Genomic DNA, 19,446 nt, shown 5'->3' with positions numbered 1-19,446 from the left:
CAAATCAGATTTGCCGAATGTATGGGTAAAAGAAATCATTATTTATGTATGATTTAGGGGTAATAATATAGGAGTGTGTAGAATATCTGTAATCAGTTAATGACGGCTAACACTCAGGAAAGTAGAAAATATATAAATTCACTCGGTGTAGAAGGTGTCGTAAAAGGATTTTATAGATTGTGAAATTTGAGCTACTTCCTCTGTATAGTAGGGCGATGGGGTATAATGACGCTCATCGGAAAGAAGTAATGTTTTAATACTACGAGGTAATGTGTATACTATTGTTTTCTATAGCTAGAAAACGTAATGTCTAATGGCGTAAACATAATACGATTTTATGTGCCATTTGTTATTGTCAATTACGAAAGTTTTGTCCAGAGGAGAAAAATTGCGCCTCTTTTATTATATACAAGATATACAACGTACAAAATATAATAAATTGTCACAACACGTTACCCGTTGCCGTCCAGTGAAATATAACAGTTATTTAATTAAGATATCACTATCAGTAAAGTCACTATTCTCAAAAGAAAATAAGAAATATACCTATATCAGTGTTGAGTATTAAAATATGATTTCTGCACTGGTTTAAGCTATCCATTTCTTCCTGATGGATGTATTTTTTGTTGCTAATATCATCCATTTATCAACAAACATAGTAAAATGCTTATAATACTAATAAAAAACTATTTATAATTAACTAAAGTCATTCATGAAAATTGATTCAGAGGGATCCGAAATAGTTAAGGATATATTTGACTACGCCGTATATTGAGTAGCCCACACTGGGAACTAGAAAATACATAACAACTAGAAAAAACATAGAACAATTATAGAGGATCCAAAAAAATTACATAAATTATTCGTCAAATTTAATGCTAAAATATTTGTTTATGTCACAGGAACGGAATGACGCACTGCCATAATTAACTTTGAAGCTGGTATAAAAATCAAAGTAGATAATTAGCGATGAAGATGATAAAAGAGATGATTTGTTGTTCATAAACAGGTTTCTAAATTCCTTGTTGTTTACATAAAGTATTCTGGGATTACGCACTTTTTCTGCTATGAATGTCGACCTTCTTGGTTTGTTTACATATTTGAAAATATGGAAATTTAAAAACATGCACTGGGTTTGTAATTAGTGGATTTGTGTTGAATACATAAACATATGAGTTAGCATCTATGAAATACCACACATGGATGCAATTGCACATGGGCGCAGACACACACACACACACATATATATATATATATATATATATTTAAATGCAGAAGATGAGGAATAAAAGTAAATAAAACTTACATTTATCATTAGATCAGTAAAGGCTGAAGATTATACAAAAATTATACAAAGTAAGAAAACATTTTTACGTGATAAAGTCCGCATTACACGAATATACGGAAACAAAAACTGATAAAACACCTTCAGAAAAAAGATAAAGAAACAATATATCAAAATATAGTACATACATATAAGCATGAAAAAAAAAAATGAAAACACTGTAAGACTGTCAGAACGGAATTAAATAATAGGACTGAGAAGAGGAAGAATCAGGTAAACACACGAAAAACTGGATACAAATATTTTATCTTTCGGAAATAGGTCTGTTATATTAGGGTATATAGGCATATACAGAAAGTTAGTTAGGTTATATATGTACAAAACAATAAAACCATTAAATATATTTTATTCAGCAGAAAAAATTCAAGCTTTACTTTAAGGTAAATTAATAATTGACATTAATATGATATAATAATAATATTAGTTAAAAATTAAATTCATATTGTAAAATAAAGAAGTCAAGAATTGGTGTAAAAATCTGCCAGTCACAAACCACATGCACGAGCTAACACAATGGACCAGCAAACATTCATTCTAGTAATCTTCTAGAATATAAATCCTACCTGTCTGTTTAAATTTATGTATGTATGTATGTACATTTGTACATCTACCTTTCGACAAAGGCGATGGATATTCCCGAGATTACTATCGTTTTGAAGTTCGACTCTTCGGACGAGAAATATCGGAAAATTGGCTAAAAACATTAATTTCTTTCACCCTCAGCTGGACACAATTTTACACGGAGTCATCCTCTCTTTTCAAGTGACTGGCCTTAATGTAAACCTTCGCCACTTCCAGTATGGCGATAGACGCCACCGCAAAGACGTCATTTTTTTCACGTTTTTGAATCCTTCGCGGTAAGGGTTCGAGCCTGCCTGCCTGCCTACTACGATTTTTTTGTCTGCTCAATACACACCTCCAAATATCCGAGCAACGCTGGGCACCCAGGCTAATCTAGATATATAAAAGGTAAACTGTGTGTGTGGGTATGTGTATGGTCGTGTGTGCGTTTGTTTGTATGGTGGTGTGTTCGTGTATTGGTATGTCTCGAAAACACTTTCGACACACTGGGCGAATCCTGACTAGATTGGTATCGTTTTGAAGCTCGATATCTTGAAGAACAAATATTAAACAAATGGTTAAAAACATTTATTCTATCACCCTCCACTGGACAGTCTTCTACAAAGAGGGGCCACTTTTTCGCCTACATTTTTACAAAGTCATCGTACGCGCTTCCAATGACAAGTCTTAATTTGAACTGCAGCGAGATCATATTTCTGGTGGCCGCGGGATTAAGCAGTTTGCTTTTTTACCTCTTTTTCCTCTTTCACCTTACAAGTTCGAGCCTGACTGTCTGCCTACTTTTTTTTCTTATTTCGAGGTTTACGTAATGGGATTTTTTTAAAACAAAAACTTAATTATTTTACCGTTCCCTTAAACTTTTTTGTTTATTTTCATACCTCTTTCCACCCAGGAATAGTCTATTTTTTCTGGTTATATTGACTCCTTGCTACACCACATCTCCACACCCGGGCAACACCGGGTACCCCCGTGAGTTACCAGTTATGTACCAATGCCGTAGCTATCACAAAACAAAACGAATAAAATAATAAAAAAATATTATTTTCATATTTTTTCGTCATTATCCAGAAAAAAAATCATGTTTAGAATATGTTTTAACGTAAAAAATAAAATAAAACAAAACATAAAAAACATGAAAAAACAAATTTCGTAAAATTTGTTTCATAACACATAATTTTCATTAAAATATAAAACAAATGAATTTCATTAAACATTTTGGGGTTGTGTTCACAGAAATTACGAAACAATGGTAAAACTTCAAACACATAACAAATAAATGGTCGCTTTTACACTATCAGAAATAAATTTTGTAGTCAGTTAATCGAGTTATCAGATAAAACCAATAGCTTCTACTGATTTTTGTCAATTATAATAAATTACAATGTTAGCTTCTAAATTGTGCAGTCGATATTACCTGATTATTACTGAATTATTGAAAGAAAGAAACTTTAATCGTCTTAACAAGTAAAAAATCGCGGCCATCTTGTTCTTATGAAATAAATCAAAGAGCGCACATGTGTAACATTGCCAAACTTAATGGAAATGCTAACATTCTGCATAGAAACAACCTACTTCAGAATGGGTACTTACCTATATCGACAAGAGGAGGGGCTAGCTATGGGCTCGCCATTATCAGTAGTGATGGCGAACATATACATGGAATACTTCGAAGACATGCCCTTTGGTTCAGCTCCCTTAAAGCCCACCATGTGGCTAAGATACGTTGATGACACCTCCATACTCTGGCCCCATCAGGAAGACATCCAGGCTCTCCTAGACCATATGAACTCAATACGACCATCGATACTGTTCACAATGAAGAAAGAAAAAGATAACCAACTGGCCTTCCTTTATATACTCATATCACGCACAGAGCATGGGTTTAAGACATCCGTATATCGCAAGCCTACCTTCACCGGACAATACCTTAACTTCAACTCCCATCACCCATACAGTATCAAACATGCTTACAACATCGAGCAGAGACAATAAGTAGCGACACCATTACATACCACCAAGAAATGGTCAGGTTGAAGAATACCCTCCGTCGTAACAACTACCCCGATAGCATACTGTCCACCAGACGTGTTAATAGTATAAGAGAGGAGAATGAAACCCAAAAACCTCCAACGGTCTGGCTACCATACCTACGAGGCATCTCTGAAAAGATTCAGAGAATATGTGCGCCCTACAACATCAGGACGGTATTCAAGAGCGAGTCAACACTCAGACGACACCTGGTACGAGTTATGTTCTCCTCCTGCATGGAGGAGAACATAACCAAAAACTGCATATACTCCATCCTATGCAGTTGCAGAAAGGTTTAGAAGGGTGAAACATGCCGTCCCCTTAAAATAAGGGTGGAAGAACACCGAAAAGCGGTAACTAAAGGGGAGACGGAAAAATCGAGTATAGCCAACCACGTCTGGATGGAGAGGGGGCCCACTACCCCCTATGGGATGAAGTAAACATAATAAACAGAGGGACCCATTGGAAAGTGAGAAAACTTAAAGAAACAGCTCACATGCTCGGACATAACAACCTACCGAGCAAACCAAGCATAGAGCTGAATGCAATTTGGACACCTCTGATAGAGAGAGAAAACCTTGAATAACAAGATAGGTTTAACATTAACAAAAACCAACTAAAAATTGTCCTAGTGACATATGGCCGAGTGGTCCTAGACGTTGTATCAAAGTTTCCAGTTACCCAAAGGTGCTGAGTTCAATCCTGAACGAAGGCAGTGAAAAAGTAACATTCAAAACAGAGAATCAGCAACTATGTCCCAGAGCCTAGCTGGAGTCCGTAATAATAATAATAAAGGGTTAGGTTCGAGACTCCAAACAAACAGTTCCCCAGTTCGATACAAAACACCTGATGAATGCCGGAGGGCAAAACGGCCGAAAAGTTGTAACGATAACAACCAAGATGAGGAAGTCAGTCCGACAATCTCAATCACGTTACTTGTTATCGTGTCAAAAGAAGGAAAAAATCCTACTCACGTGATGACGTGTCTTTTTAAAAAAACATTTACATAACCTTTTTATTATTATTTATATATCTGTTTTAGCTTTTTAGAAGGAATTCAGTTGATTAAAACCCTTTCTGCGTGGTCTTTACATTAAAGTAGTACAACCCTGAATCCGACGTGGCATACTACACCGTTCGATTCTGTAAAGCTGAAACGAAGCTGTTTTTCTTTAAAAGGGCGCCAATTTCTTCTTATTCATATTTATATCGATTCTTTGCTTTAAAAAACTAAAGTAATTACGTGTTTACTTTTTTAATATCCCATTTTGCTGTTTCGGATTATTTTACTAAAGTAAGTAAAGCATCATTATTTTTAAAAACTGTTTTTGTTTCTTTGTTTTTCGATATTTCGTTGATATTATTTAGTAAGAGTGTTTAGCAGAAAAGCCAACAAACGACTACCCTAAAAAATAAATGTACAAGATATAAAGGTTACCATAGTCAATAAAAGTTCAGTTCATGTTTTTTTTTGTTTTGAAATAGTTTTTAATGCTCTTTACTTGAAATAATTTTAGCGAACCGACATTAAAAGGAAACATGAGGCGATAACTACTTAAATGAATTTTTGTATAAACTGCAAATGCCATAATCGAATATTCCTCAACCACAAAATAATGGAAAACATTAAAATATGTTTATAAATATTCCTTAAGTTGACGGAAATCTCTTAAATTGTTAACACCGAATGCTCAGGTGCCCGCCCTTCAAATTGAAAACGGGGCTCTCCATTCCAAAGTTTCTGCTATTTTGATTTTTTAAAGCGGATCGTGAATAAAAAAAAAACATTTTTATAAACTACTTAAAGATACAAACCAATGAACTTTTCTACCATAAAAGTAACTTTTACTGACTATGGTTACATTTATTTATTGTATATTTATATTATTATATATATAACATTTTCTCTTTGTAAGGAAATATCATTTTCTTGGTCACTCTTGGCTACGCATGGAAACAAATTTGATATTAAAAAAATATATTTTCTCGAAAATTACCTTTACTTTCATCATATTTTTCTTAGGTAAAATGTTTGAGTATCAAAACCTATCTCTTTACAAACCATCCTTTTCATAACCTATCATACTTTCGCCAATCACAGCCCATTTTTTGTAGGTTGTTTTTGAACCCAGTAAACAACGGGTAGTGCTGATAGTGCGGATAGATAGATACGTATGTATTTGCCTGACGCGTATTAAAGCGATTAAGCGAACTATTTGTTTGTAAACCCACTGACAGTTTGAGCAGCGTGCGACAGACAAATGCTAATTTAATAGGCATTTGAGGAGAAATATTTACGGGAACTGCTTCTTGGTCCGATGGTTAGAGCTGCCGACTGTCAACACAATGTCTGTAGGTTCTATCCACGGTTCGGAAAAGGTGTATGTCTAGCCCACTGATGAGTTGTGATGCAACGAAACAGTACTGTATATGGATTACTATATATATATATATATATATATATATATATATATATATATATATATATATATATGTATATATATATATATCGACACAGGAATTGGTATGTTTGATCTGGCAGAACAGTGGTTCATTAAAATTGAGGGGTCTGCGTTCGACCTTGGTCCACCAAGTATTGAAATAAAAAATTAAAAAATTTAAAAAAAAACGTTTACAAGTATTTTTTATATAGATGTAGGTAAGAATACTTTGATAAGTATGTTTTAACTTACATACGGATGGTATAATAATATGTTGGGGTCTGCGTTCACGCCTGGCCTCCATAGAATGGAAATATCAAAAAACTTTAATGAAGACTTTTCATATCTATCTGCGTAAGTATACTTTGATAATTATGTTTCAGTGTGAAGAAATATAGTATAATAAAATTATGGGGTGTTCGTTCTCACCTGACCTCCATAGCATGGAATTATGTCACAAAGTTTAAAAAGGTGTTTTAATATAGATCCACAGGATATTGTGAAAAGCGGTTCAGTGTGAACAGGTATGGTATAATAAATAATGGGGGTTATCTATTTTTTTTTACTTTCATCATATTTTGCTTTTGTTTTGATACCCCCAAATACAACTCAAATTTACAACCCTTCCTATTCATAACCTATCATACTTTCATAAATCAGAGTCCATTTTCTGTGGGCTGTTTTTGAACCCAGTAAACGACGGGTACTTTTGCTAGTATATACATATATATATATATATATACATATATATGTATATATATGTATATGTATATATGTATATATATATATATATATATATATATATATATATATATATACACATACATTATAGCAAATACACATGTTTTCGAAGGTACAAGAAATGGCATCAAGTTTTTTTTTAGAAATTATTTTATATATTATAGACAACAACATAATGGTTAATGAAATGGCTACTTTATACGTTTATTAATATTTCGCAAGTGATAGAAATGCTGTTTGTTAGACATTTAAAATATAATTCGGACATTTGCAAAAACTGTTTGCTAATTTGACGTTAATGTATTTTTTAAAAGTGATGAAATAAAGTTAATATCACAAATGATTTTATAATTCATCGCTGCCTGCAAGGCCTTTACTATTTCATTAACGCCAGCTAGCAGTTTTATATGAGTATATATAGTTAATACCCCTCATTTACTTGCACGTCATAAAACAAACCATAAATTGTATATGAGTATATCTTTTATACTTACACAATAAATACGTTTTTATAGAATATAGGGTAATAGATAGTGTCTGAGGAGTATAAACATATAACTATAATAGGGAATAAAAATCTAACAGGGTAGGAAAGCCGGGAAGAAAAAGAAAAAGCAAAATAATAAACTTGGGAAAATATTGGATGTAAAATAATTAGATCATTATCTGCAAATATTATAAAACTCGTTAAATTCAAATAATTTTATTATTTCAAAAAATAAACTTATATTTTACAAATTATAAATAACGAAATAGGGGCAAATATATATCAACATCTTGGGTCGATTATGAACATTTTACTAATACACCTTTTGTAATGGAAATTAGAGTTTTACTTTGTGTCTTTTCCTAATTCTAAACCAATGCCCAGAAATTACGTATCTCAATTTTTAGATGTGAATTATTAGACTTGCCCAGTTAACTGCCAACATTTTGGGTGTTATTTTCACAACGTTTTAGTCGATGTAACCACCACCTATTTACGTATATCATATTGAATTCGGCAATCTTCTCATCGAACTCACACGAAATAATATAATTCGCAATTGTATTTTCCTTCTAAAATTCAATTGAAAGAGTAAAACATTTTCTACTGAATTTTACCAAGTACTTTATGCAATAAGCCACGAATTCTTTGGGGAGTCTATTCGCTCATTGAGGACGAGACAATAGCATTTTACTCTCGTATATCAAATATAGGGGTTCGTGTAAATTTCTGCACAAATATCCGAACCAGTAAAAAAATTCCTGAGTTCAGATAGATTATGTGAAAGCTGTTATATGTTACACCAACTGACCTAGCTATGTATTTATAAAAGTGAAATTGTATGTATTTCTGTGTGTCTGTGTGTACGAAAAACTCTGTCAATCTTCAGTCTACAGACTCGAAATTTGACATAAAGAGTAATGAGCTTTTGGAAATTCTTTTCAATCGGTTTTCAGCCAAGAATTTTGCTGTCAATGGCTCGAAGTTACAGGAAAACTTTGAAAACTTTACCAAACTCCTACGCCAATTTTGGGTCTACCCACTTCAAATTTAAGAGATAGGTTACTTGGACATAAATCAAACGTTTTAAATCTATTTGGGATCAAAATAATAAATGTTAAAGGGTCAAAATTGGATCAAAGTTAAAAAATTGACCTCTGCCGTCTCTACCAAATTACTCAGCCAATTTTTTTATAAACATTTAAAATTTTATATATAAGTGTATTCAGACATTGGGCAATATTTTTAATATGTTGTTGCCGTAAATTTGGCTGCCAATGGGTCAATGTTCATAAGCGTTTACTTTTGCGGTCTGTATCAAACTCTTCAGCCGATTTTGGGTCTAAAAATTTGGAATTTTACATAAAGGGTATTCAGACATATAGCAAGCTTGTAAATCAGTTTTGGGGCGAGAATTTGGCTACCAAGGGGTCAAAGTTGAAAAAGTTTTCCTTTGCAGACTCTACCAAACTTATCCGCCAATTTTGGGTCTAAATACTTGAAATTCTAGATTTATGTTATTTTGACATGAGTCAAACTTTTTAATATATACACACATATGCATATAAAGTTATGAACAGCACATCGAACCATAGCAAAACCGGGCGGAACTGCTCGTTGTAAAAATAAAATTCAAGAGGAGAACAGTAGTCCGAAAAAACCCAAATTATACAGATTGCTTCAAAATTAGTATTATGTGTAAAACGCATGGAAATTTAATCTAAAACATGATTTCTTCAGCATTATATCTTTAAATGTAAGTCAATAAAATGAATACTTAATGCGTGTGTTTCTTTTCCCATAGTAAAATCATATTCACTACTGAACGTGTGCATAGATAAATGCATATCAGATAAAAATTGCAAAAAAAATCAATACTATCGATTACTTTGTTCAACAGAAGTAAATCAAGCGTACTACCAGGTTTATAGGTATATGCAATACAACTTATTAGCTGCATTGCATAAGTTCTTCTATGTATAATTTGACTCGCCTCGCTTGGCAACTTGCCATACCTCAGTACGCATTGAGGTTGTTTTCGTACAAAGTTACAATTCTATGTACTGCATAATTTGTGGCCACAATAATTGATAAACTATAATAATGCCCATTTTAAAGTTTTAATTTTACACAGAATATTCGATGATTTAATACGGTTATATTTTTAAGTATGCTGTTTGGTAGAGTAGAAATAAGATTTAAATAATAGTTTTATTCCGGATTGAAGCTTACGTATAAATATTCTCATTGTTGTGTCATTAAATTTGAAATATGTTGATAGCAAAACATGCTTGTTGACGAGACACCTCTTATATTTAGCACGTCAAACGTTATGTATGACATGTAATGGCTTAAAATTAATGGGGCATGCTTAAGTTATAAATGTAACGTTTATTATATTATTATTAAAATAGTATTTTCTTGTTGTGTCATATTTGTTTTAAATAATATTTTCATTTGTAATGATTAGTGTGTTTATATAGCATGCCAGTGTAAAATATGTGCGTGATATATTTTTTCACATATTCTCTAGTTTTATATGTTTTCTCTTTGACCCCACATTGCTAATTCTGCAATATAAATAGGAGGCATTAGTAAAAACATATTCATCAATGTGCAATATTCGTAACATCAAAGGCAGATGATTAAACAATACCGGTATATTAATCATTATTGTGAGGAAACAAGCCTAACATAAGCGGATACCAAGACAAATCAAATATAACGCACAGTAGAATAACAATTATTAAACATAACGGGAAATATAGACAGAATGTTATGAAGAAACGAGTTGAACAAAAACTACATTTATAAAGAAATCTCTCATATACTGCTTTTCTCATAGAAGCACAAATTTTTGACTCACAAATGGCAACAAAGAATCATGAGAAAATAGAAAAATATGAAGGGAGAGGGCAGCTTCCAGTTGGAGAGAACACATGAGGTACTCCAATCCTGTGAAGGGTTATAACTGCTCAAGTTTCAAATTAATTTAACGTTTGATACAGGTAATAAATGAATAGTGAACGTATGTCGAGAAAACACGAGGTTATTGTTAAGAGACGTGTACTGTACTGAAAAGTTGGAAATGTTTGTTGTCACGTTGACTGAAGGAAAAACTTGTTAATAAGAGTGATATCCCGCAGTTTGATTGTTACATTCTGCAGAATGTCTCTTTTCTAATGTCTGAGATTATGTGTCGGTATTATAAAATCGATATTCTCTGCCTAAAATACGAAGAACAAAATAATTATGCATAAATTACTTACAAATTCTTGAAATACTCAATAGGAATTTGGAAAAAGAACTCAGTGGTATACCTTTATAGGAAAGCATTACGTGAATTACAATAGTGATCAAAAGACGAAAATTGTTATTAATTTGAGGGACAAGTTGTCAATAATTAACAAAGCAACTCGACCCTTTTTCATACCAGTTTAAGATAACTGGTAATGCTATGCTGAGAACTAAAAGATGCATAAAGAATTATTATAATTCTGTATTGAACTGGCAATCAAACATGTACCAAGGAGTGAGAATAATTGTTGAGCTTTGTAGGAAGGATAAACTAGATTAGTTGTGAAGAAAATAGTGTTTAAGTAAACGCCGACGAGATATGCATATAAATATAACCGTCAATTACGTTGTGTAAAACTAAAGTTGAGAAATGCAAAACAAAATAGTATGTCATCTATTTGCTGGGAAACATAGGACACTTTCTTTTTATGCTTGGACCAATAAAACCCAGTTACCTCGTTAGGCCGGTGTCTGTCGATGAAAATAAAAAAATATAAGATAAAAGCTATAACTTGTTTTTCTTGACAGATAATTGGCAGATAGATATAATATTATTCAGACATTCTTTGCAATCAGTCACGTTGATTCAACAATTGAAAATAATGTGAGTAACTAATTTTTTTGTTTCTCTGTTCTAGTTTGATGTGTGTTTATAGATTATGATAAGTTTTTTGTCAGACACAACAAACAGGTTCATATTATCGTGTTTTATGTTGAAGTATCTTGCAATTTGTGTCACGTTTCAGATTGAAATAACATTTTCAAATGTACACACTTTTTATTTGAATGCGCCAAATTTGAATTTACGTCGTTCTTTGGTTTATTTCAGTTACTAGCAGAACCTGTGCTCTGCCGTTGCCTGATGGATGTATGACAAAAAGCCAAAAGAGATTCTGTAAACTAATCTCTGTTTCCTAAAAAAAAAAACTTTTTAGAGAAGTCAAATTCCGGCTCTGTAAAATCGCTGCATCTAAAATGTAATAATCTGACGGTGAAAGCTAGTAAAAGGTACTCGATATGATTGTAACACTGGTATATATAGGTGAATCGTGATGTTTTGGATCGATTGCTTGCGAGTATTGACAGGTGCTGGTAATTAGTGTTAGACACCGGTTGTCCTTGCAACCGGAAGTCACTGGTGGACATATTTAGTGCCGGCCTCCATTGGAATGCTCCTAATTTAAATTGTCTCTCTTCAGCTCTCGGGCACTGGAATCTACTGTCAGGAATATGTTTGTAGTGGTGAGATACAGCTATATTGATATGGTTATAGGCGTTTACTTGTTATCACGAGCAATTATTGGTGATTACTCTTAGATCTTCCTGGCCTTTAAATTGCCACTCTCTTTTCTCGGGGTATACTATCAACCACTGGCTTCCATGTCTATTATCTGCATTTATGAATTGCTCTAAAACACAATTTAGATAGCTATTTCCGTTTACTGCCATACTTCCTCTCCATCTATTCGTCATGACCAGTGTTGATGCTTATTTGACAAGTTGAAATAAAGGGACTCTGGTTACTGCAACTTCTTGGGGTGGACACTGGCTAGTACTGGAGGATTAATAGCGTGTCTTTCAATGTTAGATTATTGGTGGGCACTGTTATTACAAAAGTTCATTTACGGAAAAGGCCGAAAAATTAATCTCGCGAGTTTTTCTATGAAATATTAAAATACATATTTTAATTATTCGTATGAATGGTGAAATACTTGTATAGTATTTGATATACAGCGGACCGCGGGTAAGTAATCTATTATATAAAGAACATTTCTTATTATGTTTATGCTTAAATGCAGAAATTTTAGAAGTTGCGTATACAAGTATTATGTAACAAAATCGGATTATGTCCTTTTTATCCTATAAAGATGATGGCTTAATTCTTCGTTTGTGCCTATCTGGAACTACACAATATTCTTCCGCTTTCGAAATGAATTTATGGAAAACGTCGATTTGAAAATAATTTAAAACATAACACTGAATTTGGGCAATTAGATGCGATTGCTTTAAATTATTTTTACGTGTATTACATCAGATCAGATAAGAGCAGGGCATTGATAGTAGGCTCTGCGCGACAGAAACGAGAACGGACACATAGGAAAGTGACAGTTTTTTTAGATTATATTTTTCATCAGATTTGTCTCGTTGCTATACTTATTACATCTAAATAAGTGTTGCTTTAAAACTGGTTTTACTTAAGTAGCCAATATATTTTCTAGTAACGTCTGCATTATGAAAGAAACAATCATTCAAGCAATCCGTGTCTATGATAGATATGATATTTTTCCAATCTTCTTAAAATCTAAACATCTATTAATTATGCATTAAACAGTTACATGCAAATTTAAATTTACAATGATTTTAGAAAAAGTAGGCTGCAATACCATCGTTCAAACAAATATGATGTAATGCCATTTTTAATATAAATAACATTTTCCAGAATAATTTTATACATATTTTCTGAATTACGTTTCTAATTTTAAACTCGGAATGTTATTAGTTTTAATCTTTGTACTTTAATAATTTAAAGAAAAACTCGGTAGACAACTTCTTTAAAAAACATATGTATAGCAGCATCATGAAAAACAATACGCATTATTCCAATGTATTTGACACAAGCGTAACTTCTTATATATAAGGTACAATAATTATCATTAGGAAATTTAAGCACGTGCTTCAAGTTTATAACCGGAAGTAATGGCTCTTATGTTGCTAATATAATAACGTTCTTATATTTAATGGTTATAATTAAGCTTGAAGCAAGCTTAGCAAGCAAATTTGTTTGCTGTTCGTGCAGAAACTTTAAACAAAGTATTGGGTTGAAATACCTAATTGAAACACTTGATATAACATACAGAAGACAACAAAACACTGAAACTTTAAGATGGAAGATAAGTTATGCTAATTAATTGATCAAATAAAGCATATACACCTAATATATTTCAATATGTTTACTGGGAAATCCCGTTAAAATAATGATTGATGCCCGAAAACTAAAGTCAAATAATCTTAAGCGTTTTAAGATCTCACAGGAGTTCCAGCAAGGATATTTCGACCATCGTTATGAAATATTTTCACATGTGTAAATCACAGATCATCGTTTTAAATTGTTATTATTATTATTATTATTATTATTACTACTACTACTACTACTACTACTACTACTACTATTACTACTACTACTACTACTAATAATAATAATAATACGAGGATTCAATTGTTGCCACATTACAGGTGCCACTAGTGGGGACACGAGGCTTCCACCCTGCTTTAAATTATACCCAGGATATACTCAACTATATATCCTCTTACAATGTAGTGTTACTCCTACCTCGTATGTCGTGTTACTGACAGGAGTGGATGAATCAAACGAGTAACTAGCAGTAAAAATGGGTAGGTACTGCTTGACAGTCTTGTAAGACCGACCGTAAAAAAGAAAGATAAACTCAGATTTTACACCACTTGAGATAGTTTCAATAAAGAATAATACACGACTGTTTCTGAATGAACTGTCAAATTAAAGTATTGAGAATAACAGCGTGAATAAGATTGAACACAAACGAACGGCCCACGTCCGGCGGTTGAATCTTAGAGTAGCAGCGAGAACATTGTCGTCACCCTGCAGCTGCTAGAATGAAGTTGATACTGGAATTTACAAGGTAACTATAGAGGCTTATTCAAAAGCAATCATCATGATTGGATGAACAGTACAGTGCGTGTGTGATAACATACAACTATTATGAAGGAATAGATGGTTATAAGCTGATATTTGAAGCCGTAACAAGACAGTTAACACACAAAAGTAGTTGAGAATTACACAGTAAAGATAAATGTTTAAAAGAAAAAAAACAGAGAGTAGCGTCTTAGGTGCAGTAACAATTAAAGCGGAAACAAGGGGCAGGTAAATTGTAATAATCCGTGAATTGATGGTGAATTACTAGAAGAAAAAGGAAATGAAAGGGATCGTTAAAAGAGCAAACAGCTTATAGTGGATGAAAAACAAAATGATAAAGTAGTGGTTTAAAAGACGCTAGACAGATGAAACGCTGGAGGTACAGGTAGACAAAGTACCTAAAGCAATGAAGTATGAGAAAATCATGGCCATCACAGAAACAGATAATTGGATCGGGGTAAACGTTATTTGCATTACGGAAAAATTGGATTGAAAAGAGGAAATAAATAGAAATGGACCGGGGTAAAAATGAAAATTAAAAGGCGCCGTAAAAAATAAAAAGCGTGGTAACCTGTGTGGAAAAAAGGTTAATAGAACAATTAGGTACGAGTAGTACAGGAGAATGCAAACAACTAGATCAGAAGTGAACAGGAATGCAATTAAAATTACCCCAGAGCAAATCAGACAAAGAATGATAGCGAAGAGCGCAAAAGTGAAGAGATATGAAAGAGAAGAAAACGCTTTAGAGATAATGTTTGTATACTCTGGACCAGAAGAAGTTATACGATAGACTAAATGTACAGTCAATTGATGATACGTAAATTAAGTACTAAAATCAGAGGAGTGCACAAAGCTTGAGGGTGAAAATGTTTCGACTGCTTTGTGGCTGAAAGGAGTTAAGAATAACATGCAAAATAAAGCGACAACAATATGTGGTGAAAGTAAAGAAGGAGAAACTAATTAAACAATGTAAAAAAATTCCCACTAGGAAAGCTCCCGGACTAGATCATGTACAGTGGTATTGGTTAAAAATCTTAAGAGATTGCATGACAAGATTGCACATCAAATTGACGAAATATTAAATAGAGCACACATGAAAAAAGAGTGCACTGGCAGAAGGATAAATAATATGCACTTAAATGAATGTCTAGCGCCTCATCACTTGCGTTCAACAGATGTGGTAAATTCTGAAAGGCATTTTGTCAGAAAAGATCTATCAATATCTGGAACAGCAAGGGGTCTTTCCAGAGGAAAAAAATGTACACGACGTAATAGAGGGGCCAAAATAAAGCTGCTTACTGATAGGACAATACTTCGGGATTATAAGAGAATATCATGGACAGATTACCGCACAGAATGTAATCTGGCTGCACATAGCTGGACGAAGAAATGTATGAAAACATGTGAAATAAGCGATGGATGATGGAGATTTCCTGAAAAGACGTATAAAACAATTGGAAGTTTCATTGGTATCAAATGAAGATCTTTGTGAAGATTATGTGAAGAGATGAAAGTTACATGGGGAGTGCTTGTCGGCGCTGTTTTTGTTTTGACTAAGATACCTTTGTCATTCAGATTAGTAAACATAAATGCCTGTTATGAGTGGGTAAAGAACTACTGGGTTAACCTATTTATTATTCACAAAATGATTTAATGTTCTGTGCAAAGAAAGAATACTATATAAGTAGTCAGGTGAGGGATGTTTACACGTTCGGTAATGACATAAATATAGAATTTGGCATAAAAATTACTGGTGCGTTAAAATTGCAAATAGAAAACAATTGTTGAAAGTTTAAGAATGGAGAAATAGTAAAAAAGGTGTTTAAAGAAAGAAACACCCACTAAGGAATTTGTGGAATAGGATAGAATAAAATAAACTAAAATAAAGTAAATAATAGAAAATGTTTACAAAAGAAGAGTACACGTGGTTCTTAGATCAAGATTGAATGCGGAACATAAAATGTCAGTAATTATATTTTCATATACGGTGGGTATTATACAATGAAAATAAAATAAGCTGATAGATATAAACAGAGTCAAGGAAAATGATGAACGGAGGATTCACCCAACAGTTATGTCGAAAAGAATAGTACGAGGGACATGGACTAAGAGGTGTAGAACGATGCGTCACAGGCAAAAATTAGTATGAACGTACATATTTTAAACTGTAGAGAAAAGCTTATAAATGGTGTGTCAAAATTTGAAATATTTCACAAAAAAGACACGTAATTAAAGGAAATAAATTAAAAAAACGAAAGACTGAAAATAAAATGTACTAGATTCTATAGGAATCTACCAGATACAGTCGATAATAAAGAACTGGAAATAGTTTTCGAAATGTAATTTGAAGGTTGGGATAGAAGCATAGGTGCAAGAGCTCAGGATAATTTATTTGAAGTATCACATTGATAAAACGACTGAAGTCCAATATGCCGACCATGTACGCAGAGAGGTGGTAATGTGCAACACATATTTGGTAGTTGTGATACGATGGCTGAAGAGGAGTACAAAAGTCTGACAATAACGCGAAGTCTATCTGGATATATACAAAAATAGAGGATAATAATGCAGTGAATAATGATGCTAGCATGTTACCGGCAGGTTACTAGAGATTGATAATCCTTATATTTTGTGGTATATGAATATTCATTGTTATAATATGATTGGCGAAAGGAGACCAAATTTAGTAGCCATCATTGATACAGGCAGTGCCGGAGGATTTAAATGTGGATGGGAAACAAAGGAGAAAGCTAAACATACCATGATTTATAAAGTGGCATAAAAATTTGTGGAAGCTGAATGAGGTAGATGTTCTACCTATTGTGATGGAGGCCGTGAGGAGTGTGGCAAAAGGATTTAACAAGTGTATTCACAGATTGGGATCTATTGCAATGTTGCAGCAATCAAGAAGTCTTCTTTGTTAGAAATCGCCACAATCTTGTGGAAAGTGCTGGAGAACTGAGAAAAGAAGATGCTGATAGCTTATGGTCACTTATTATCATCCGAATATGAACAATATAACAACAGTCAGACACAAAATATGACAGCAAAAATAATAATGAACGAAAATTAGAAAAGGAATACCTCACAATAACAAGAAAGACGCCTGAAACTATATAGTAGAAACTTAATTAAAATATATAAACACATGGAGAGTATCATTAATAAGATACTCTGGATCGTTTATACGTCGGACCAGATAAGTACTTAATGGAGCAAGTAACACAAAAAGAATATAAGAATAGGCATAATAAAGTGGGAAAAGCGGTACCCTGGGAATTATAGAGAAAGCTGTTTCCTCACCACCCGGACAAATGGTACAAGCGCAAACAAGTGTAATGCTTGAAAATGAAAGTGACAAAATTCTATTGGGCATGGATATACAAACGGATACACCCATTCAAGCAAGAAAATTGGATACCATATTAGTTAACAAAAATGAAAGGTCTTGCTAGATTGTAAACTTTTCCGTTCCAGCAGACCATAAAGTAGTGGTCAAGAGACAGAGAAGCGGGCGAATACGTGGAACAGGCCAGGCGCTCAAATGGATCTGTCAAATGAAGAAGGGCAAAATAACACTATTAATATTAGGAGTGCTAGGAACAATACCGAAAACGTTGAAAAATAAAAGGAAAAAGGGACATTAGAACCAAAGGAATGGTTGAGGACATAAAACGAATAACAATAACGAAAACGTCTGCAATATTAAGTGAAAACCTTGAATACGGAGAATAAGATGCATGATCCTCAGGCGTTTGATGGACATATAAAAACTGCCATAAAGATAAAAAGATAAAACACAAAAAAATATCACATGGAATGATGAAAACTGAAACTGCAGAATTGTAAGTTACCCCCTATATTTTTTCTAGTGTTGCATAAAATTAGTATGAAACAAGAAGGATGGATATGCCGAGGAAAGAATGTACTAGCAAGACCTCAGATGGGTAAGTGAAAAGAGAACTAGGAGCTTGAGGGGGCGTATTGTAATCCAAATTCAAATGAAGACCAATGGTCGCTGCTAACGAATAATCAATGGAAAGTAGCTGCTCCGATAACAGAAATTGTTATATAGTTGGGCGAGCAGAATAGTATATTATCTGTTGTTGTTCTATCCATCCGTTTCTCTAATTATCTATCTAGTTATCTATCTCACTAATAAAGTAAAACAGGGCATTGTAGCTATGTTTTGATGGGTTATCAAAACATGTCAAAACATGTAAAACTTGGTGACCGCACCGGGGTGGGGGTCTAAATAGTTGACCGGCAGGACATGTCGTCTGTCACATGTTCCGTTTTTTCCGGAGATAGTATTGAATTGGATAAAAGACGTCAAAGGAAGAAGATTATCTGAAAAGGGGTCTCCTGACGAGAAGTAGAAGGAGTTTCAACCGTGAGATGTAGAAAAACTAACCCCAAGTCACGACCGTATTAAAATATACATCATCTTGGTCTGTCTTGAGACGTCTTTGTTTAAACAGAATCCAGATTCCCGGATTAAAAGTAACAAGCCACCTCTTTCCCCGTTGTGTCACTTGCTCAAGATCAAAAGAGAGATACTCAGAGAGAACTTGATCGTTTACGATCTTGATATGCTACCATAGATAGTAGTGCCATCAGCATAAGTGCCTACGAATGATGTAAAAATGTGATTTGGAATATGATGTGCATGGCATAAAAATAAGGTAAACGCACAGATCTAAGAAGAGATGTTGTTTGATTATAGCAACAGGGTGGAATGTAATTTTATTTGTAGAAAATTAGCCATTAGAGAAACTAAAAATCCAAAAGTGCAGAGATGTTTGGTAAGATTGCCCACGAAGTTGAAGCAAAGGAACAAGCAAAAGATACG

Source organism: Euprymna scolopes, chromosome 24 (assembly GCF_053919585.1).
Source record: "Euprymna scolopes isolate OS-2025 chromosome 24, ASM5391958v1, whole genome shotgun sequence".
NCBI classification, from domain to species: Eukaryota; Metazoa; Mollusca; class Cephalopoda; order Sepiida; family Sepiolidae; genus Euprymna; species Euprymna scolopes.
Note: the sequence above shows the minus strand (reverse complement) of the source record.